This window comes from Mauremys reevesii, linkage group 8 (genome assembly GCF_016161935.1).
Source record: "Mauremys reevesii isolate NIE-2019 linkage group 8, ASM1616193v1, whole genome shotgun sequence".
Taxonomy (NCBI): Eukaryota; Metazoa; Chordata; order Testudines; family Geoemydidae; genus Mauremys; species Mauremys reevesii.
This window is the reverse complement of record NC_052630.1, coordinates 44,460,495-44,484,551: the sequence shown is the minus strand read 5'-3', so window position 1 is coordinate 44,484,551 and position 24,057 is coordinate 44,460,495. Positions and strand designations below refer to the sequence as shown.

At 47.1% G+C, this 24,057-nt stretch overlaps 1 long non-coding RNA gene across 4 annotated transcripts; it reads left to right on the top strand.

The window, feature by feature from the left end:
* Positions 1-15,053: 15,053 nt before the first annotated feature.
* LOC120369763 lies at positions 15,054-21,030 on the top strand. 4 transcript variants are annotated; one of them, XR_005583384.1, is made up of 4 exons: positions 15,054-15,226; positions 15,942-16,140; positions 16,283-16,472; positions 20,372-21,030. It is a non-coding gene; the product is annotated as an uncharacterized LOC120369763 (long non-coding RNA). The 4 variants fall into 4 exon arrangements; XR_005583385.1 differs by lacking the exon at positions 16,283-16,472 and having other exon boundaries at positions 19,859-21,030; XR_005583382.1 differs by lacking the exon at positions 20,372-21,030 and having other exon boundaries at positions 16,283-16,945.
* The last annotated feature ends 3,027 nt before the right edge of the window (positions 21,031-24,057 follow it).

The window sequence follows — 24,057 nt, the reverse complement described above, 5'->3', positions numbered from 1 at the left end:
AGTACTGCGCCTGTTAGCAACATGCAGTAGACATACGGTAACAGTGAAAAAAGGCTGAACAGGCTCCATGGTTGCCGTGCTATGGTGTCTGCCCGGGCAATCCAGGGAAAAGGGCGCAAAATGATTGTCTGCCGTTGCTTTCACAGAGGGAGGATTGAGTGATGACATTTACCCAGAATCACCCGCGACACTGTTTTTGCCCCATCATGCATTGGGATCTCAACCCAGAATTCCAGTGTGCGGGGGAGACTGCAAGAACTATGGGATAGCTATGGGATAGCTACCCACAGTGCAACGCTCTGGAAATTGAGGCTAGCCTCCGTACATGGATGCACACTGCCGAATTAATGTGCTTAGTGTGGTCGCGTGCACTCGACTTTATACAATCTGTTTCCAAAAAACGGTTTCTGTAAAATCGGAATAATCCTGTAGTGTAGACATACCCTTAGATTGGGTTGCCTGGATGGGAGCCAAGGGCTGGAATGCTGATGGGACTATGTTTGTCTTCTGGTTAACCAGTCTGATACTGCAGAAGCTTTTTTGTTACTGGTTTGGTGAATCTAATTATAGAGTAAAGCACCAGCTCTGGAGATTGTCTGCTCTATTTCTTGCAGTCTGCCCTGAGTGTGGCATTATCAGTGTGGTCTATCCCAGGCACCCAGTCACAACATCCAAGAATTGCATTAGCTCTCTTAGCTGCAGCATCAGACTGGGAGCTCATACTCAGCCGGTTATCTACCATTACCCCTAAATATTTTTCTGGCTCACTGTTTTCCAGGATACAGCTCCCCACCCTGTAAGTATGGCCTACACCTTTTCAATTCACCTAATACAAGTACTGTAGTGCAATCTCTATCATGAAAGCTGAATTTACATATGTAGAATTATGTACAAAAGAACCTGCATTCAAAAATAAAACAATGTAAAATTGTAGACCTTGCAAGTCCATTCAGTCCTACTTCTTGTTCAGCCAATCAGTCAGACAAACAAGTTGTTTACATTTTCAGGAGATAATGCTGCCTGCCTCTTGTTCACAATGTCACCTGAAAGTGAGAACAGGTGTTCGCATGGCACTGTTGTAGCCGGCATCGCAAGATATTTACGTGCCAGATGCGCTAAAGATTCATATGTCCCTTCATCTTCAACAACCATTCCAGGGGACATGCGACCATGCTGATGACAGGTGTGACGGGATCCCCCCCTGGGGTGCAGCCTGGGATTGTGGGACCTCTGTGCCCCCTTAACTCTCGCCAGCCTGGGCTGTCTCTTACAATGCCTTGCTAGTGACCAGCAGCAAAGCCCTCCAGGCGCTGTGATCATTCAGCACAACAGCATATGGAGCCCCACACCCAACCATATTGCATGAATGCTCACAGAGCCACTCATGAATCACCCAGAGAAAGGCACCAGAGCACCAGAGCCAAATCCCCGCAGCTCCCAGCCTCGTACCTCAAGATGAAATTTTAAGTGATAGGCAAAAACTCAGGGTTAGTTACCAAAAGAAAAGAAAATATCAGGACAGTCTAAACTCTCAACCCTATTAGACTGGGCAACATCTAGATTAAGCAGTTTTTCCCACCCCACTGAATATTGCAGTCCTTAATATACAGGTTTGTTCCTTAAACCCGAGCCAATCTCCTCTGTTGGAGTCTTGTCTTCTTCTCAGTGTCTTAGTTGCTTGCAGCATAGGTGGGGGCAGGAGAAAAGGCCAAGCATGGGGCCCCTGTGGTCTCTTTTATACCCTCAGTCCCATGTGCTTGGAGAATGCAAGTCCAGGCATGTCTGGGGGCATTGCTGAGCCCCTAAGCAAGGTTGAGCAATTCCCCTGGTGTGGCCTCATGCAGGTGAGTCATTGAATTGTAGCTCCCTTGCTGGACAATGGCTGGTGATTTCTGTTCAACAGCACCCATCTGGCCCCGGGTGTTGGTTACCTCCCTTGTCATTGTCTCTGTAGAGCCAGTATTTAAGCAGCTCCCAAACCCACAACATATTTAGTGACAACCGTACAACACAATTCTCATAACTTAATATGTGCTGATGATACACATAATTAGAGAGAACAATGATTTTCAGCAGATCATAACCTTTCCCCTGACACCTTACAAGGCATGCTTTATATATAAGTTCCAGATTATATAAAAATGAGGAATATGGGGGTTCCAGGATGCTCCCCCAAGGTATAGAATGTCACAACAGGTTCTGCTCGATAACAGTCCAAAGCAGTATGGACCGACGCGTGTTAATTTTCATTATCTGAATCAGATGCCACCAGCAGAAGGTTAATTTTCTTTTTTGGTGGTTCGGGTTCTGTAGTTTCTGCATTGGAGTGTTGCTCTTTTAAGACTTCTGAAAGCATGCTCCACATCTTGTCCCAATCAGGTTTTGGAAGGCACTTCTGAGTCTTAAACCATGGGTCGAGTGCTGTAGCTATCTTTAGAAATCTCACGTTGGTACCTTCTTTGCGTTTTGTGAAATCTGCAGTGAAAGTGTTCTTAAAATGAACAACATGTGCTGGGTCATCAGCCGAGACTGCTATAACATGAAATATATGGCAGAATGCAGGTAAAACAGAGCAGGGGACATACAATTATCCCTCAAGGAGTTCAGTCACAAATTTAATTAAAGCATTTTTTTTAATGCGCGTCATCAGCATGGAAGCATGTCGTCTGGAATGGTGGCCGAAGCATGAAGGGGCATATGAATGTTTAGCATATCTGGCATGTAAATACCTTGCAATAGGCCAGCTACAAAAGTGCCATGTAAAGCCTGTTCTCACTTTCTGGTGACGCTGTAAATAAGAATAGGGGAGCATTATCTCCTGTAAATGTAAACAAATTTGTTTGTCTTAGCGATTGGCTGAACAAGAAGAAGGACTGAGTGGACTTGTAGGCTCTGAAGTTTTACATTGTTTTGTTTTTGAGTGCAGTTATGTAACAAAAAAAAATCTACATTTGTAAATTGCACTTTCACCATAAAGAGATTGCACTACAGTACTTGTATGAGAGGAATTGAAAAATACTTTTTCTTTTGTTTATCATTTTTACAGTGCAAATATTTGTAATAAAAAAATATACACTGATTTCAGCTACAACACAGAATACAATATATATGAAAATGTAGAAAAACATCAAAATATTTAATAAATTTCAATTGGTATTCTATTGTTTAACAGTGTGTTTTAAAACTGTGATTAATCGCAGTTAACTCACACGATTAACTCAAAAAAATTAATCATGATTAAAAAAATTAATTGTGATTAATCAACAGCCCTAGTTAACACATTTACCTTTTTCAATAAACATTTAATCTAAAAAAAACCAACATCCAGTTCTTCTGACAAGACTTGCTTTCCTCTTTCTTTGAGGACTGGTATTAATTATATTACTATCATAAGAACATAAGAACAGCCATACTGGGTCAGACCAATGGTCCATCTAGCCCGGTATCCTGTGTTCCAACAGTGGCCAATGCCAGATGCTCCAGAGGGAATGACCAGGACAGGGCATTTATGGCTTGATCCATCCCCTGTCATCCAGTCCCAGCTTTTGACAGTCAGAGGTTTAGGAACACCCAAAGCATATGGTTGCATTCCTGACCATGTTGGCTAATAGCCAACCTTCTCTAATTCTGGCCAGGAGCACTCACGGGACGACGAAGATGGATATCAGTCATACTGCATTGTCTGCTGTCCGCAAGGGAAGAGGATGCTGCTGTTTAGCACTGCAGCACCGTGTCTGCCAGCAGCATCCAGTAGACATACGGTGACATTGAAAAAAGGCGAGAGAGGATTTTTTTCCCTTTGCTTTCATGGAGGGAGGAGAGGGGGCGATAACATGTACCCTGAACCACCCGCAACAATGTTTTTGACCCTTCAGGCTTTGGGAACTCAGCTAAGAATTCAAATGGTTTTCGGAGAGTGCGGGAACTGTGGGATAGCTACAGTCGTCAGTCGCCCCTCTCTCTGTGAGCGTCCATTTCATTCTTGGCTTTCTGGTATGCTTGTCTCAGCTCCTTAAGTTTCACACAGCACTGTGTTGAGTCCCTGTTGTGGCGTCTGTCCATCATAGCCTTGGAGATTTTTTTAAAATGTTTTGGCATTTCAGCTATTGGAATGGAGTTCTGATAGAACAGATTCATCTCCACATACAGAGATCAGATTCAATATCTCCCATACGGTCCATGCTGGAGCTCTTTTTTGATTCTGGGACTGCATGGTCACCTGTGCTGATCAGCTCTCCACGCTGGGCAAACAGGAAATGAAATTCAAAAGTTCGCGGGGCTTTTCCTGTCTACCTGGCCAGTTCATCCGAGTTCAGATTGCTGTCCAGAGTGGTCACTGTGGGATAGATCCCGGAGGCCAATACTGTCAAATTGCGGCCATACTAACCCTAATCCGACGTGGCAATACCAATTTCAGCGCTACTCCCCTCGTCAGGGAGGAGTACAGATATCGATATTACCAGCCCTTTATATCGAAATAAAGGGCTTCATTGTATGGACGGGTGCAGCGTTAATTCGGTTTAATGCTGCTAAATTCGAAATAAATTCGTAGTGTAGACCAGGTCTAATATAGGGAGAGGTTACTGAAAACCAATTTCACCATATGTGAGGTTGTTTCTAATCCCAAAGGATCTGGCACATATCTCCAGGGCAATATGAGTCTCAGATCTTACCCAAATGTCATGCTGTCAGCCAATCCTTAGTAAACTGACTAAAGATTTAATAATAAACCAAAAGAAGAAGAGACACTGGGTGGGAAGGGCCAGCATTCTGAGGTGGTACAGAGTGGTCTCTCTCTCAGCTGCTTGTCTGGCTGATTCTTGCTCAGGGTCTGACTGATCGCCATGTGTGGTGTCGGGAAGGAATTTCCCCCCAGGTCAGATTGGCAGTGACCTGTGGGGATGGGGAATCACCTTTGTCTGTCACGTGTGGGTCACTTGCCAGGATTATTTGAGTATATCTCATTTCCTCATTTCCCCGCCATTGTGGGTGCATTGGGCTATGAGGCCTGTCATTCCCTCCTATTCTCTGCCTGTGGCACCCAATAGTCCAGTCTCCTGTCTAATGTAGCACTTCAGTCTAATTTTGGTCGTGGGGTTTAGTGTGCAGTGCTAGGTGGCGGTGGTAGTGGTGGCGTGTGATATACAAAAGATCAGATTAGATGATCTGCTAGTCTCTTCTGGTTGTAAACTCTGACAGTTTCTCTCAGACAACTCTCTCTCCTCAGGAGTGGGGGAGGTAAAACTAGAGACAGGCGTTGTTCAGCTTCTTCCTAGTCACAAACACGTTTTGGGTGACAGTGTTGTTCCACTGAACAGAAGGATAAGAGATGATTACAGTCTACATGGATCAAGATAGCAGATAGCAAAGGGTCCTTTAATCTAGCAGGCCAAGGAATTACAAGATCCAATAACAGAAATTCAAACTGGAAATAAGCACCAGTGAGGGTAATTAACTACTGGAACAATTTACCTAGGGCTGTGGTGGATTTGCCCTCATTTGAGGTCTTTACATTAAAATTGGGTGTCTTTCTAAAAGATCTGTTCTAGCTCAACAAAATGTTATTGGGCAGGAACCACTGGGTGATTTTCTCTTTTTAGTGTAGACCAGGCCTAACTTTTCCCATGGAGAGTTTCATCCTGAGGGCTTTCAACCATGCACATGACATTTGCCCCTGTTGCTGTAACAGTGTGAATGACCTTAGAACACTGACCTGGACCCACCAAATCGCAGAGAGGAGTCATGACAAGCCTTCATGGGCCTCATAGTAGAATGACATCTCTGGCTGGTGACAATGGAGGCTTGGCTTCTCTACACAGTCTGGGGGAGAGGCCTTCCCTGGGTGACCCTTGGTAGAATGACACCAGGCTGACAAACCTGAGAGCAACCACAGACAGACACTGCTACCAGGAACTGCATGCAAGAAAACCACTACCTTGACATTTGTAACCTACATTTCCCGACCCACTGGCGTGCAGTTTCCTGAAGTTGTGTATACACAAGAGACAGAGGAAATACCTTTTTTTATTTGTATTTCCTGCTCTAATTAACAGTCCCTTGTTTATGTGCAGCTGCAGTTAACCCCACCCCCAACCTCGCAGAGCCTGTCACTCAGAGGAACCTGTTATGATCACAGGCACCTACGTGTGGAACAACATGGTCACCCAAAAAGTGCTGGGGCCTAGGAAAAACCTAATCAATGCCTGTCTCTAGTTTTCCCTTCCCACCCCTAGGAGAGAGAGTTCCCGGAGAGAAAGTGGCATAGAGTTTATGGCCAGATCAATCTGACCTTTGGTATATCAGACGCCACCAAAACCACCTAGCCTCTGCACACTAAACCCCACCACTGAAATTAGACTGAAGTGCTACAGCACGCAGGAGACTGGACTGTTATGTGCCCCAGGCAGAGAACAGAAGGGACTGAGGTCCACCAGTGCCCACGCACCCGCAACGGAAGGGAAATGATGCAGTGAGATAGACCCAGATAATCCTGGTAAGTGAGCCACTTGCTGCAGAGGAAGGTGAACCCCTTTCCCCAGGTCATTACCAATCTGACCTGGAAGGAAATTCCTTCCCGACCCCACATACAGCAATCAGTGAGACTCTGAGCATGCGAGCAAGAACCAGCCAGCCACGCGCCTGAGAGAGAGAATGCCCAGTGCCACCTCAGAGCCCTGTCTCTCCCTGCCCACTTTCCCATCACTGGCCATGGCAGCCCTGATGCTTCCGAGGACAGGTATATTTTTAAAAGTCCCAAAATACACTAGGCAAATCCCTTCTTGACTCCTGGCGGTTGCCAGCTGAAGCCCTGAAGCATGAGCTTTGGGAACATAAGCGATAAACCAAAGTGAGCCCCAGGGCTTCTGAGCCCTGTCCCCTACCATCATAACAAGCCTGTCATACAGTAGCACTCACAAATCTGTCCAGTGCTCTCTTAAAACTAATTAAGTGCTTTGCCCCACAACTCCGATTGGGAGGCTGCTCCAGAACCTCACCTTTCTGGTGGTTAGACACCTCCTTCTCATTTCCAGTCTGAATTCGTTCATGGCTATTTGAACTTGTGCCAACATTGTCCTTTAGCTTAAATAGCTCTTCACCCTCCCTGGTATTTACCCCCTGATGTATTTATAGAGAGCAATGAGATCCCCTCTCAGCCTTCTGTTTTCTAGGCTAAACAAGCCAGGCTCGTCCAGTCTCCTGTCACACCACAGCCACGCAACAGCTGCACAGAAATACTTTCATTCTACCCATGTGCTTAGAGCTAAGCTGACATCTGAGCCTGAGTCAGCTCTGTGGGTACCTGGGCAGAGCCAGCTCAGCACTGATCTGCCAGCAGTTGGCCTCCCCCGCAAAAGTACATCCTCCAGGAGACAGAACTTCCAGAAAGGAGAACAGATTCTCATGGGACACACATTCAGTAAAACTCCCACCACCTCAGCCAAACAGATGCTCCCTTTGGCTTATCTGACCCAAAAATGTTGGGTCACCCCCTCCTGTCTAGTCATGTAGAAAGCCTGGGTGGACACAACTCTTTGAAATCTGTATGTGACCCCAGGTTAAGAACCTGTGACTTACAAGAAGGGAGAGGATGTGACATCCAATTGCATATGGGAGGAGGGAATCAGAGATCCATAGGGCTAGAAGAGACGGCAAGGGTCATCTAGTCTAACCTCCATCTAGTAATCTAGTAGCCCAGAATGAAGAGGATCCCCTTTCTACCGCATATTTAACCCAGCTCAGCTAGGGTATCAGACTGCTCAGAAGACACTTTTCCCCCTGCTCTGTGACCACATTCAGTACATCCCTGACGATCCATTCAGCACAGGAGGTGTGCTCCTCTGGGAGATGTTGCCGGATTAACCGTGTCTTGCTAAACAAGGAGGAGGTTAAAGAAGAGGGAGAGCCTATCTCAGGGAAGGCTCCACTGCTCTTTGTGGAAAAAGGGCCCTCATCATTATCTGGTGTGATTCAACCATCCCAGTGTCTGAAAGAAAAGTCAATAACAAAATGCAAATCACTATGAATCACGTGCGGGCCTTGCCCTCCACAGGGCTGTTTTGGAGCCGGGTATCACATTCTGAATGTCAGCTTGCTGCTCCTCTTACTGGTGCCACATTACTCTGCCATGCAAATGAAGGGCAGGAACTCTCCAATCTTGCTCTGGGGAGGAGCAGTTTGGGGGCAGAACAGGTTAGCGGGGGAGTGGGGAACTGGAGGTGAAAGTTGAGGTGCATCAACCTAGCTGCACAGCCAGGGCTCGGGTCTAACAGTAGGGTTTGCTGCAAGTCAGGACTGAGGTGCAGGGACAGAAGTGAGAGGGGAACCAGACGGGCCTAAGCAGGGTGCTGATGGTCAGCGTTGAGGGGCATCAGCTAACACGTGTGAGGTCCAAGCTTTTGGTCAAATATCATTCTGCTATTGCTCCTGGATATTGTGAACTCCATGAAGAAGAGTGTTCACGAGACTTGTAACACTAGTCTGTGTGGGCAGGCACTGGCCCATTGACCTCAGTGCTGTCCTCCAGAGCCCTGTTCCCCAGTATGTCAGGCTCGGGCCACTCCAAGTCATGATGAGTTGTGTGTGGTTGTTTTAAACCGAAGACAAGCCTCCAAGACAAAAGTCAGTTTCCTCTGGGACAATCCAGATGCAAACCCAAATCTCCCCCTGAGATGGGAGGGGACAGCATTAATCCATCAGCCCCTGTTTCTCCTTTTCCCTGCCATGAATGTCACCCACACAACAACGTGTGCCTGCAGTTCATGTCCCTGGTCCAGAATGAATTAACCATGTAGAGTTAATTCTTCCTCTCGCCCCTAAATACAAGAATTCTGCTGCTCACTGAGAAAGGGACACACAAGGGAGAGAAAATCAACAGGACATTAGCTGGCCCTATGTTTGGGAGGTTGGGAAGGTGAGCTCCATAGCTCTGTGCCTTATTTGTTATGAAATAGATTAGCCAAGATCGGCAGGAACATGTCCAGCATCCCCACATCCAGCTCACTGCTCCACTTGTGTCCTTACACAGGTCCAAACTGCATACCCAATGGAACTAGGGAACTTCACACTCACCCAGCGCTCAGGGCATGGTGCCAACTGGCGTTGAACCTCCTGCTGATCCTTTCCCAGCTTCACGGAGTCATTTCCACCTCTCTGGTCTGCACAGCTGGACAGAAAATTTCATGAAAGCAGCATTTCTGGTGGTGTTTGGATCCTTCCATTTGCAGACACCATCCAAAGCAGGCAGAGCAGAGCTGTGTGACAAAGGAAAAAAAGGTTCACCTTCTGAACACCAGGAAGGATCCATTGCCAGTTCAGCTTGAGGATAATGTAATAATCTCATTTCTAGAACGACTCCCCTCCCAAACTGTCATTTCTTCCATCAGCACTGAAATGCAACCACTCCTGGTGTGGAACACAGTAACAACACACAACAGTTGGAGGGCAGGAGTTGAAGAAGGCCATGCTGTACTGATTCACCGGTCTCTCGTTACTGATGGGTCTTTTGGGAAATTTAAAGCTAGATAATACTCAGCCCTGTTATGGGAATACAAGGGGAGAGCAGGGCATATGAGGTATTGTTCTTTACAAGGAGAGCTTGTGTTCAACCAAAACATTATTTTATTCTAACTTCATATGCTCCTAGTATACCAGAGACTGCTGCTACCCTCCAGCTCTCTGTCCTGCTCAGCACTCAGAACCCTTGCAACTCTCCAGCCACCTCCCGCACCCTTAGGTAACAGCATCAGCTATTTCACACACCCATAGCCTCTCCCTCTTCCATCCCTGCCAGGAGCCATGTACGAGCTCGGTGCTTTTGTTCCCAATACACAAGGATCTGGGAAGGTTAGAACAAACCATGGAACCAGACCACAGCCCTGTGCTCTCATCTGTGCCAGGCAGCAGATCTGTGTTGTATGCTGCACCTAGCAGAGGGAGTGGCATGCAGAGTCTGTCTCCACAGCAACTAGACACCCGCAGCTGGTCCATGCTAGCCGACTCAAGCTCACGGGGCTGTTTGGTGCTGTGTAGACTTCCAGGCTTGGGCTGGAGCCCAGGCAGAGGGGAGTGGGTCTCAGAGCCCATCGACTTAGCCACCGCCTCTCAGGAAAGTGGATTACTTACACCAATAAGAGAACCCCATTGTTCTCTCTGTCTATTCTGTGGCACCACTGTAGCATTTCAAGTGTAAACAAGCCCTTACAGTACCGATGCAGTAGCTGCACCCACACAGTCATTAAGCAGAGGTGGGTGAAAGCACGCTCTAGCTGGACAATAAACACCTTGCTGAGGTTTCTATATATGGCAAAACAGCTGCAGAAAGAGAGCTAATGTTCAGGCTGCCTTTGGAGCCTATGTGATCCTGAGTGAGCAGTTCTTATGGTCAGGAGATCCCCAGGTGTAAAGTGCAGGGGCCAAGGGAAAACTGGGGGAATGAAGTGTGTTTAAGCAGTTAGATTATAGTGAGATTCCAGGAAATCCATGAGAGCGAGAGAGGCCCCAGGCCATTGCTTCTTGTTGCCAGGCATCCGGTTTTTGACTGGAACGCTCGGTCGAAAAGGGACCCTGGCAGCCCCAGTCAGCACGACTGATTGGGCCATTAAAAGTCTGGTCGGCAGCACAGTGGGGCTAAGGAAGGCTCCCTGGCCCCCCATGGCTTCTGGAAGCAGCTGGCATGTCCCTGCGGCCCCTAGGCACAGGGACAATCAGGGAAGCTCTGTGTGCTGCGCCTACCCCAAGCATTGGCTCCGCAGCTCCCACTGGCTAGGAACCATGTCCAATGGGAGCTGTGGGGGTGGTGCCTGTGGGTGCAGGCAGAACGCACTGCACAGATCCGCCTGGCTGCCCCTGTGCCTAGGAGCCAGACATGTTGGCCACTTCCGGGAGCTGCGTGGAGCCAGGATAGGCAGGGAGCCTGCCTTAGCCCTGCTGCACCGCAGACCCTGGGAGCCACTCGAGATAAGCTCCCTTTAGCTGGAGCCCACATCCCGAACTCCCTCCCGCACCCTAACTTCCTGTCCCAGGTCAGAACCCCCTTCCTGGAGCCCACCCCTTCCACCCCTGCCCCCAATGCCCTGCCCCATCCCTGAGTCCCCTCCCACACCCAAACTCCCTCCCAGAGCCTGCACCCCACACCCCCTCCTGTACCCCAACCCCAGCCCTGAGCCCCCTCCCACACCCAAACTCCCTCTCTGAGCCTGCACACCCCCCTGCACTCCGAAACCCTTGGCTCCAGCCCCCTCCAACATCCCAAACCCTTCATCCCCAGCTCCATCCCCAAGTCTGCACCCCCCCATCCAGAACCCCCACTCTCTTCCACACCCCAGAGCCCCTCCCACACCTGAACCCCTCATTTCTGGCCCCAACCTGGAGCCCAAACCCCCAGCCGGAGCCCTCACCCCCTCCTGCACTACAACCCCCTGCCCCAGCTCAGTGAAAGCGAGTAAGGGTGGGGGAGAGCGAGCGACAGAGGGAGGGGGGATGGAATGAGTTGGGGGAGCACTGGAGACAGGATGGTGCAGGGGCGTGGCCCAGGGAAGGGGCCAGGCAGGGCAAGTGTGTTCAGTTTTGTGCGATTAGAAAATTGGCAACTCTAGAGACAGGGCTGTCCTTACCCATACACAAAGTACGTAGCTGCGCATGGCACCAGGACAGAACCAGGACTGCTCCAGCTCCTGCTCCACCTCTTCTCCATGGCCCCCACCCCTGCTCCGCCCCAGCCCCGCCCCCACTCCACCCCTACCCCAAACCCCTGCCCCTGCTCTGCCCTACCCCATCTCTTCCCACCCCCGCCCCACCCCTTCCCCGCCCCTGCTCCCCCCCAGCCCCACCCCCACTCCTCTGAGGAGTGCAGCAGGGCTGGGCCTGCACTCACCGGTGTCAGGAAGTGCAGCAGACCAGCCCCAGCTGCGCCACTGGTCAGTGCTGGGGGGTTCCCCCTGCACCCCAAGCCAGCCCCCCCCAGAGGCCTGCCCCCCCCATGTGTGTGGGGGCTGTGTATGGCCCCAGAATAGCTAGGGATGGCCCTGCCTAGACAGGGCAGTGGTGGGTCAGGTGGGATCTTTATGAGAGAGAGTGCCTTTGCGCAGATTGTGACCTTCTCTGCCTGAGGAAATCAAAACTTTTTTACATTTTGTAATAAGCAAAATGAACTACGAAAACACCTGAATCTTTATTGCCACTTTCTGTCCCAAACAGAAACTGACGAGCTGCAAGGCTTTGCTACATCTGGCAAAGGGGCAACAGAACAAAGGTTCCATTGCCTTTCATCAATGTCCAACTGGATCCATAGAAAACCTTTGGTCACACTTTCAAGTGCCCAGCACTTGACTACTTTGGCAACTACCTCTTGTTCTGCAATCCGTGGTAACAGCTGTGATCAGTGGGGACCTGGAGCCCAATCAATCCCTGGATTAAACGCGCTGAAGCTGGAGGCTGCATGTTCTAAGCATCAGCGGCTCATCTCTGGAATTTCCTTCCCTTGCAAATCAAGTGGCGACTGAATGCCTCCCTGATGGCAAATTCAACATGCATTGCTCTGTATCTTTCTCTTTGCCCAATACAAATGGCTGTAGCATAGCCAGCTGAGTCCTTTCGGGAGGCACAATATCTTCCTTCAGGAGCTTCCAACTACCCTTGAGAGGAGTGATTTGAACAGTTATAGGGGAGGGAAAGATGCAGTATGAGGACACATTTGGAAGGTCATGGAGAGGGAAGCCCTGGTGGGCAATTTAAAAAGGCTTGGATTTGAGAACCAGCATCTTGTTTTGCACCTGCAGTTTTGGAGAGTCTTTTAGATATCTGCACATCTGATTAGAAGGTGCAGATGCTTAATGTCCACTTGGCAGAGTGCATCTGTATTTATTGGCAGATGCTAAATGGGAGGCTGAGTTGACCCATTTAAAACACAAAAAAGAGCCTCAAAGAGTTCATTTAGAACCAAATAAGAATTTGAAGTTTTCACTGTGTAGAAGTTAGAGCTGGATATAATTTGTGAGTTTCTCTAGTCCATTCACCACTCAGCCAATGCAGGAGTGTTCCCTATGGTATATTCTCCTGGGCTTTGCCCAGTTTAATTTTAACTGATTCAAATAATGGGGCTTCCAGCGCTTCCCTTAGGCATCTCATGGCTAGGAGATGTTTCCTGATAGCAAACATAAGTGTATCCAAATCAAGCAGTTTTAGGCTGGCTTATCACTGCAGTATTTAGTATTTGAGTGAGAAACTGATCTAGTGCACACCAAAATGGCGCAGAACACCTCTTACCCTGCTGTAACATCACATTGCTCAGTGGTGACTCACTTGCCTTTTGTAACCTTGTTAGCTGAGTTCTTGTCCTCATCAGCCGCTATGCAAGCAAAAAGCCTCCCAAGCAAGGCCAGGTTTTGTAATGAGTGCGTCACCCGCTTGAGAGTTAAGCTGACAGACCATGCAGGCAGGCAGGAGTTAATGTGAGAAGTGGAGAGATTAACTGTTAATCAGTTCTGGACTATTGGGAAAATTGCAGAAGGCCGGAAGAGTTCTAACATTGTGCCAATATTTAAAAGGGATAAGACAGGTAATTGTTGGCCTGTTAGCCTGACATCAACCTTGGGCAATAGCGGAAAAGCTAATAAAGAATTCAATTAATAAGGAGTTAAGGATAGGTATATAATTAATGCCAGTCAACATGGTTTTATGGGAAATAGGTCTTAGCTCCTATTTGATGAGGTTACAAATTTGGTTGATAAAGGTAGATGTTTGTAAGGTGTTTGGTCTTAGTACCACCCAACATTCTGATTTAAAAACTAGCACAGTACAACATCAATAAAGCATATGTTAAATGGATTGAGAGCTAACTAACTGACAGATTGCAACAAGTAGTCATCGGTGAGGGATGATTGTCCAATGGTGGTGTTTCCAGTTGGGTTCTCCAGGGACTGGTGTTAGACCCAGTGTTGTTCAACATTTTCACCAGTGATCTGGAAGTAAATATAAAATCACAGCTAGTAAAATGTGCAAATGACACAACGACTAGTGGTGTGATAAATAATGATGAGGGCAGGGCATCAGACAGAGCAATCTGGATTGCTTGGGAACTTGGGCCCATTCAAACAAAATCTGTTTTCATACAAAGTTGTACATCTAGGAACAAGGAATGGGGGACTGTATCCTGGAAAGTAATGGCTTTGAAAAGGATTTAGGGGTCACAGTGGACAAGTAAATCAGCATGAACTCCCAGGGTGATGCTGTGGTAAAAAGGGCTAATGTGATCCTTGGATGTATAAACAGGGACATAGGAGTAGGGAGGGGTGATTTTACCTGTGCATGTGGCATTGGTGAGACCAATGCTGCATCTGGTTCTGGAAACCACATTTTTAAAAGGATGTTGAAAAATTGGAGAAGGTGAAAAGAAATACAAAAATTATTTGAGGGCTGGCAAAACAGCCTGGTAGTGAGAGACTTAAAGAGCACATTCTTTTTAGCTTATCCAAAAGAGGATTGAGAGGTAACTTGATTATGGTGTAAAGGTACTTTGATAAGAAGAAAATAACAGGTACTGAAGACTCTTCAGTCTAGCAAAGAAAGGCGTAATGAGACCCAATGGCTGGAAGTTAAAGCCAGACAAATTAAAATGAGAAATAAGGCTCAGATTTTTACAGTTAGTGTGATGAACCATTGGAACAAACTACCAAGGGAAGTAGTGGATTGTCCATCTTCTGAGGTCTTCAAATCAAGCCTGGATGCCTTTCTGGAAGGTACTCTTTATACGGGGATAACTAGGTGAAATTTAAGGACCTGTTATACAAATGGTCAGACTAGATGATCTAATGGTCCCTCCTAGTCCTACAAGTCTATGATTCTGGCCTTAGATTCTATTAATCTATTAATCATGTCAAACACTTACCAGTGACTCCAGACTTGCTGTGGGAATTTGAAGCCAGTTTGGCACTGAGCAGGGTAACTAATATCCGCTTCCAGCTGTAATCACTCATTCCTTCACTGTTTTGGCTGCATGAGCTGCAGTGTGGCTGTTGTTCGTTTGGGCAGTGTCACTGACACAACAGGGTCTCTAGACCTTAGGGGTAGTTTGCGCCTCAAAGGCCAGATGGGTGGCCCAGGTGGAGAGACTGCCAATAGAGGGGAGACCATCCACTCTAAAAGCTCACTAGCTGGTTCTGGAGGATTGAGCTTTAGCAGCATAAACATCCAATTTGAAAGACCTGCTTTAATGAGAAGGTTCCAATGGGTAACCATCTTCACTGCTAAAACTTGTGCCTTTTTTCTCATTTGAATTTCTAATTTGTACTTGTCTGGCTTTAACTTCCAGCCATTGGTGGTTCATGTGCCTTTCTCCAAAGCCCAGCAGGGCTGACTCAGTTCTTAAGCCTTCTCAGATAGATATATTGAGTGCCAGGCAGTTTTCTCTCTGTCTCTTTCAGGTGAGACCTTAAGAAGTGTAGGTCTTTTCTGATCTGCATGGATATGAATGATCCCATGGGGATTTGCCTAAGGGATTTTTGCCTTGGTGTCCTTGGCCAAAACACTGCTTGACCACATAGTGCTTTGTGTCATATTGTTTACAGCTTTCCATCCTAGAGATGGCTGCATTTCACATGGGGTTTATTTTTTTTAAGTACTTTGGGATTCTTCAGGATGGAAGATACTTATAGAAATGTCAAATCTTCTTCTCTTAGAGTAGACCAACACAGAAATAATAAATCCTGGCTAAGTTTTGTTGCGCAGGAAAATATAATAATAAAGGGGAGAAAAACCCCGCAGCCAGCCCTGCAGTCAAACAGGAATCAAAATATGTTTACAAGAAAGGAAACCACCTGGTAGCTCAGCCTCAGATATTTCATCTGACCACAGCTGCATTTCATCTGCTTCTGAGAGGATTATTGGCTGTTCCTTAAGGAGCTGATTAAAAGACCTACCTGAGCGCATTCTTTTGCTTTTGATAGACTACACAGGTAAAGACTGGAGCTGGATGTGAAAATTCCCTAATATGTGAGCAGCAGCACTGGAGCTCACCAACCTGTTTCTGGCTAAGTTTCTGGGACACAGGAGACTGGAGAGTGTTGGATTGGAATGGAGCTGCTGTGGGAGCCTGACAGACCTGCTGCAGATCTAGTGGAGTCCTCAATGGGAATGTCCCTAAAGGTAAGGGAGTTATATGCATTCATGCTGCCTTGTTGGAATAAGGGTGATCACTGGTCTGAAAAATGCTCTGAGTCCATCAGTTTACTTGGGTTAGGGACAGGTATCAGGGGACACTTGTAGACAGTCTCTTAAATCATTTCAGGTTCCGGGTAACCAGAATGAAACCCTACCCAAAGCCTCCCATCTTCAAGCTAATCTGATGAGATAAGGCGTTCTCAGTCCAAGTGTACATCGATATTTCCTTCTCCTCCTCCTCCACCACCACATTGGTTCCATACATTGACGTAGAAGGAGGGAGAAAGGGCTCAGCCCCACAGCCATCCCAGACACTGGTGGGTCTATGAAGGTGACATTTGTTCTACCCTTCAGATAGTTTTGCTTTCCAGTAATCTTTTAAGGAAACAGATCGACACTCAGGTGATTGGTGCTTTAGATCAATACAGACCCCATCCACTCTTTTAAGAGGGATACTGTTTCTCCAAGAATTGTGCTGCCTAATCCAGCACTAACCCGAAGGCATCCTCCTTTTTAAAGGAACCTTTAATCTTGTTCCATTTGCCTGGCACAAACATGTCTCACCTTCCTCCCCTGCTCATGTCTCAGCTGGGTTTCTTTCCAGCTCCCTCCTCTCTGCACCGTGGTTGGAAAATAGCAGAGGAGACTGGGCTTGTTTTGCTGCTATCTGGCAAAATCTACCAAAGTGGAAACAAAACCCCAACACTTTTTTTTTTAATGAAATGATGCTTCTGCCCCACCTCTGCCCCTCAGTTCTGCTTGAAAGCCAATGGGGAGAGCACCTTCCATTTAAGGATTTCAAAGCTTGGGTCATGACTTAGGAGCCCAAGTCCCACTGACTTTCAGGGAGACTTATGCACCCATGTGCTGAAATCACTTTTGAAAATTAGATTTGAGCTCCTAAGTCCCTAAGATGATTTTGGAAATTTTACCCACAGTTCTGAGTGACAGAGACCCTGTCACTGAGCTTGGCAGGGTCACCCAAGGAATTTCTCCTTTAGATCATAGTATGATTCTCCTTCTAAAAATAGACATAAGGAATTCCACATTTTGGTGTGTTCCAGTGTTTTGGGCTTTTTTCCCTGCTGCGTCATGCAGTACTGTGACTGACATTTTCTAGCTTGAAATTAGTTATTATTACACTTCTGTCCCTCTGCTTTTATAAACTTGTCCTGATGATAGTGAACTGGTAAGTTGAGTATTGTTTATTTCAGTTTAAACTCCAGTTCCTTTGGATCATCAAATTTCCAGACAAATCTGGGATTTCAATGGCTTAGCAAAATCCTTCCAGGAGGAACCTGATCTGATTATCCTACATGCTGCTCCATAACTTTCCAAAACCTGTATGATTTAAAAAAAAACCAACCTCACTATTTGTATATGAATACACTGGACCTGGACTGACACATGGTTGCTTTTGCTGCTAGTACATCAGCTTAATTTGCAGCAAGGGAGATTTAGGTTGATTTCTAACCGTAAGGGTAGTTGACCACTAGAACTACCTAGGGCGGTTGTGGAATCTCCATCATTGGATCTTTTTGAGATCATGTTAGACAAACACCTGTCTAGATTTACTTGGTCATGCCTCAACATGGGAATAGACTAGATCAGACTTTCCAGACTACTGTACCCCTTTCAGGAGTCTGATTTGTCTTGCGTACCCCCAAGTTTCACCTCACTTAAAAATGACTTGCTTACAAAATCAGACACAAAAATACAAAGGTGTCACAGCACTCTGTTACTGAAAAATTGCTGACTCTCTCATTTTTACCATATAATTTATAAAATAAATCAATTGAAATATAAATATTGGACTTACATGTCAGTGTGTAGTATATAGAGCAGTATAAACAAATCATTGTCTGTATGAAATTTTAGTTGGTATTGACTTTGCTAGTGCTTTTTATGTAGCCTGTTGTAAGCCAGGCAAATATCTAGATGAGTTGATGTACCCCCCGGAAGACCTCTGTGTGTCCCCAGGGGTACATGTACCCTTGGTTGAGAACCACTGGCCTAGATGACTCCTTAAGGTACCTTGCAGCCCTACATGTCTATGACTATGATTTCTGGGCATGCAAGTGTACCACTAGTTTTGGAGAATCTGATTCATGTCTTCTAATCCCCTCTCAGCCAGTGCAGGATTATTACATAACATATATTTATGAATGCATTGTTTATGGCTTGCTTACGTCACTCAATGAGCCATGGAACTAGTAGTATTAACTATTTCATACATTCAATCTCTAAATGAATATCCTGGATCTTGAGGGTCACCACTGATCCATTGCTTTGTCCTGGATGGAACTCTACTACTTATAATAACACTAATACTCTCACAGCACCTTTCATCTGAGGATCTCAAACTCTAGAAGTTTCCAAAGTATGTATGTATTATTATCATTTTATTTAATTGTAGAGCATCAACTTTGTAAATAGTAGGTATCTTTAAAACATGGTACCTGCCTCAAAGAGCTTACCATCCAGACAGAGGGCATACAAAGAACTTATGGGGGAGGGGATGCAGTGAGGACTGGAGTGAATGGTGAAACTCAGCACACATCTTGTGAGTTGTGCAATTTGTGTAGGGATTTTACGCTTTGTGCCTATGTCTTTATCTAATCAGGAGACTGAATATTTCCCTGTGGATAGGGCTAGTGTCCACAGGCCTTTGGGAAGGGGTGCATTTAGAGGAGGGACTCAAGCAGTGGCAACAGAATCTACAAAGCTATTTCCCCCTTTCTTTAGAGAAATCAGCTCGCCCCTTCAGTGGCTGGAGCTGATCCCAGGGAGAGAGGAAATAAAAGGATTTGTGCTAACCAGGCTGTCATCATTTATGGGAAGAAGATGTGGAAGGGATGGTCACAGGTTCTGGGGAATATAGAGATTTAGCACCCCAAATTCAAGACATCCCAGTTTCTTACAAATGAGGAAAAACTTCTCATTGCACAGCAAGGTCAGTTTCGTAATTACACTGCTTGGTTTTCCTGGAGAGGTCCCTGTCTCTGCAGGGCTTACTTTGCCTGAGGAAAGCTATAGGTCCCTCACAGAATGTGTCAGTGGCACCTGAAATCAGCCACTCGGTACCTGCTGCTCCGGGGCAGTGTGATGGGGGCAATATATGATATACACCAAACCATAAGAAGGGTCCAAGGGGAGCTGCTCCATCTATTGGAATAAGGCCCCTCTAAAGCATTTGTCAGTCCTGTGGCTGAGAAGAAGATAATGGAGACTAATAAAGATAAATGGGAATGGAGAAGAAACCATGGCAAGTGAGGAAACATGGCAGGGAGGGGACTAATGTACAGAGAAAAACTTTACAAATATATAGGGCCAGATCCCCAGTTGCTGTACACATAGGCAGCTCCATTGATTTTTGGGGAGCAATGCTGATCTATGCTAGGTCAGGATCTGGCCCAATGGCCATTCCAATCATTGTCTCCAACCGGCAAAAACAATTTTTTTTGGAGGAGGAGAATTGAAGCAGTCGGAGAATTGTCCCCTTTGTGGGTCCCAGATTTTAGTTCATTGCTTCATGAGCTCATTCCTGCCTGGATTTAATATACCTCAGAAGATGGTGAGTTCAATTCCTGGCTTCCCACAGCTTCTCTATGTCCCTTTGGATGAACTTCCTAATCTCTGGGAGCCTCACCTCCTTGTCTGTACTAATGCTTTGTCTCCTCCTTTGTTCCCCTGACCTATACAGATTGTAAACTCTTTGGAGCAGGGATTCTGACTGTGTTTGTACAGTACCTAGCACAGTGGGGGCCTGATCTTAGCTGGGTATTGCTGTGATACAGATAATAAATAATAGTACCCAGCAGCTCAAGGACTAGGAAAAATGGCATTCTTCCAGCTAGTCCACCTGCCCCCATATGTGCTTTGTTTTTAACCATCTCATGCATTGAGATCACGGCGACGTGCACAACAAGAAACCACCCTCCCACTCCTGGGTGATTCACAATGCAGATTCCCTCAAGAAACTGTGAGATCAACTTTCTAAGCCTGATAATGATCGCTCCTCACAGAAGGTGAGATGCATCACAAACGGCTTCTCTGCAACTGCGACAACTTTATGGGCATCCCCAAATGAAAATCAGCTGCTAAGATCAAAGAGCAGAGCTGCCATGCTGTAGCCAGAGGTTTGAGGAGATTTGCATAGCGCAGGCGGGGGAGAGACTCCTGCTAGGTTTTGGATTTTCTTTCTTCTGCGTTGCAGGCTGGACTCCTCTGAATCTGCCCACTTCCCCTGCATCCCCAGCCTCACCATGTTCCTCACCTTCCTTTAGTTCTGCTGGCCATGTGGAAGTGCTGCCCACCTCTGAACCACTAGCCCAGTAGAGCCATCAGCACTCCCCATTGTGCTTGGCATGGGGGGCCAAGGGAGCAGCTCTGTGTTAAACAGAGCACAGAACAGCCTGAGCAAGCCCGGAGAGCCCAGGAGAGCAAAGGAAACTGGCAGAGGGGCAGAGGTGGGATGCTTCTAGTGCATGCAGGAGTCTCCTCAGTTCTGCAGTGAGGACACTGGTGCTTTGGCTTCACCCCAGGCAGAGGGCCAGCGCCAGTCCCAAGCGCCACAGAGGGCATGTCTGCACTGCAACCAGACGGTGACTGCTGCAGGTGCAGACCTATCCCAGCCAGCTTCGATCTCGCCGGCACAAATACCAACAGCAGGGAAACTGTGGCAGCATGGGCTGTCCAAACCCACCTAGGAGTACTTGAGCAGTGAGCCCAGGCTACCTTGGCTTTACTGCTATTGTTATTGGAGCTAGCCAGCTGCCTTGCGTATCTCTGCATGTGGGGCAGTCACACCTTTGCAGTGCAGACAGACCCTTCAGCTCGGCAGAGTTTTCCTTCAGTGGATTTCTGTGACCATAATCTTGGGTGCTATTTGTAACACTATTAGGTGAATACATTTTCACAGTTGTATGATATTTTACCTTGATGATGTTCTAGTAAAAGTTGAAAAAATATGGAAATACTGAAATATAGGCTATGCTTTGTTCACTGCTGAAATGCAGCCACTTCTGGGGTGCAGGGATCGGCTGTGTAACAGCTCACACCAACACAATGTAACCGGGCAGAAGAGGTTGAAAGTATGGATGAATTCCATGGGCCTGATTCTCTGCTCTATCCAAGCTGTGTTCAGTGTGGGATCAGAGGCTGGAGGGGCAACAGTAGATTTAAGTCACATCTGCAATCTACAGATCTAAGGCCTAATTAGGGACTAGCAGTGCCTCTAAGTCTTGCAATTGTTCTTAGCCAAAATCATGTCACTTACAAGAGTGGTCAGACTGGAAGCTCTGGCCCACTACCAAATGTGAGCCCTCTGATTGGCTGCCTGTCCCTCTTGCTCGCCTTCTGGGGCAGAATAACCAATCATAGCTTCTGCAGGCAGAGCACGCTCTTCTCTTTTGACCTCTTGGAGTTGGCAATACTGGACTCTTCCACCAGTCCCCTGTGAAAGTTGGAGCAGCCTGACAACTAGTCTCACACATACCCAGCTGCTCACAGCCCAAGGAGCTACTCCAGCAGCTGGGAGTAGCCAGAGCATAGATATGTCCTAGCTGTGTGCCCTTTCCACTGTGACTGCCCCCACCCCTCATGCCCAGGACTGTGAGGGGGGTGGCATGGCTCTTGGCCACCCCCAGATTCTCCTTACACTACAATCCTCAGGTGGCTCCATATGTCCCTCTGGAACGATAAGGGGGAGTTTAGGTGAGTGGCCCCTGACAACCTCTCTCACTGCCACCCTCTCTCTAGCCTTCTCCCAGCACAGTGTTATAGGTATGGGCAGAGCTGGGAGACCTACGTCCCATTAGAAGATCTATTTGGGGTTGCTTATATCTTTGCTAAACTAACCATTTGGGCTAAAACATCCCACGTGGAATGTCTGCCTCAGGTTAAAATGGCTAAAACGATTCAGCCATTTCTGAGAAGGAGATTAAGGGAAATACATTGGTTTGCCCACATTTTAAAAAAAAATTCTTACAATTGTTTCATTGAGAACCTCCTGGGCCTCCATAGTTTGAGTAGAGACCTGAAATTTGGGAGGGGGTGGCCTGAGCGTCAGCGGGTGCCTTTTGCTTTTCCATTGAAAATTCACCCAAGTTTGGCCAAGTTTATCAGCCTCTGCAAAATGTCAGCGATCGTACGCCCAGCGGAGGCAGGCTAGGTTTGGCAGAGGACATCTCTGAAGGTTTCATCTGCAGTGTGCGTGCTCCAGCCCCTTATGGGTCTTGTGTGTGACTGGACTGTGCCATTCCCATAGAGCAGCCAAGCACACTCCAGCCCAGGCTTGCATGGGCTGAGCAGGACTTTCTCTGCAATTGCTGCTGTGAGCCGCTGTGGTGCGGGGCACCAGAACTGAGAGCAGGGAGACTTTCTCCTGGGTGCAGTGCTCCCCCTCCTGGCACCCAAGCAGTGAGGATGGGGAGGGTGCAGCCTGACTTTGAATGAACGGGGTGAAGGTTGCTGGAGCCGGTGGGAGGGACTGGGAGTGCAGAGGAGGGTTGGGTAGGAAAAGAACAGAGGGGGAGGGAGATAGGAGCTGCAGATAGCCACAGAACAGAAGGGGGCAGGAGTTGGGGTGTTTATGGGCGGTGGGCAGGAGCAGAGGGGGAGGAGGCAGGAGAAAAGGGGTTGGATAAGAGCAGAGGGGTCTAGGTACAGAGGGATCTATAGCCACCAGCACAGACTCCCCTGGAATTGAACCCAGGAATTCAGAGTTTTTGTCATCAGCAAATAGCTGTGAAGCCCACAGGCAAAGAGTGTGTTCCAACCTCCTCTAGTGCCTGAGCCGCATACCGAGCCTGCTACTTCTACTGGTTACTCTGCTAGCTCAAGTGGCGGAGAGCTGTGTTGTTGTTCTGAACACTGCTGATGACTCCATATGGTTCCATGTAATATCGCATAGGGTGTGTGTGAGAGAGAAAGAAATTAGGAAATGACATTAAAAAAATCTATGTGACAAGAACACTAAGGTTGCAAAGCCCAAGTCCTTGAAAGTTAGGAAATGCCAGGATTCGGTTTGCACATGAAACCTTAATTGAGCCCTCTTGTGCGTATGCATTGTCATAGCGTCTTTAATGGCATAATCACATACCACTTTTTCCACAAGATCCCTGCCTCAGTCAGCAATTGGGCACTTATTCATTTAGTCCTTTTTATTGTCCTAACTCAGTCTGTGGCTCTGGGCCCTATTTACTGCAAACCATCCTCACTCTGCACTGAATAGACAATTATTAATTGTATCCTGGGCATTTCTGCTGCGCTCTCACCATGGTATCTGAGGGCTTCAGGGCCGCCCAGAGGATTCCGGGGGCCTGGGGCAAAGCAATTTCAGGGGCCCCTTCCATAAAAAAAGTTGCAATACTATAGAATACTATATTCTCATGGGGGCCCCTGCCCCACTTGTCCCCCCTCCTCCCGGCCCCCAGGCGGCCCTGGGAAAAATAACATTTAAAAACCTTCTGCATCTCAGCCAGTTTTGAGAAAACTTCTTTTCAAGTCACCTTTACAAGGTATCAGTGGTTCTCAGCATCAGCTAGTGCTAAAAGGCACTAAAGCTCATTAAAAGGGTTGGACAAATATTTTCCGTCAAAACTTTTTTTGGATTGAAAACTAGGGGTTTTTAAAAAGCAGAAAAAATCATGGACAATGTCTGCTTTCCTTCAAAATTTGTTGTGGTTTTCTTTAATTGAAAAGCTGAAATTAGTCTGCCAAAACCTGAACATGGTTTGGGGTTTCAGAAGTGTGTGGCCAAATATTTGCCGCTTGCTGTGTTTGATTGTTTAAAGAAACAATAAAAAAATTCTGCTTAAAAAAAATCCAAAACTTTTGAACCACCTCAGTTTGTGACCAAACGCCTGAGCCCATCCAGTCAGAGATTTTTCCAGGTTTCTG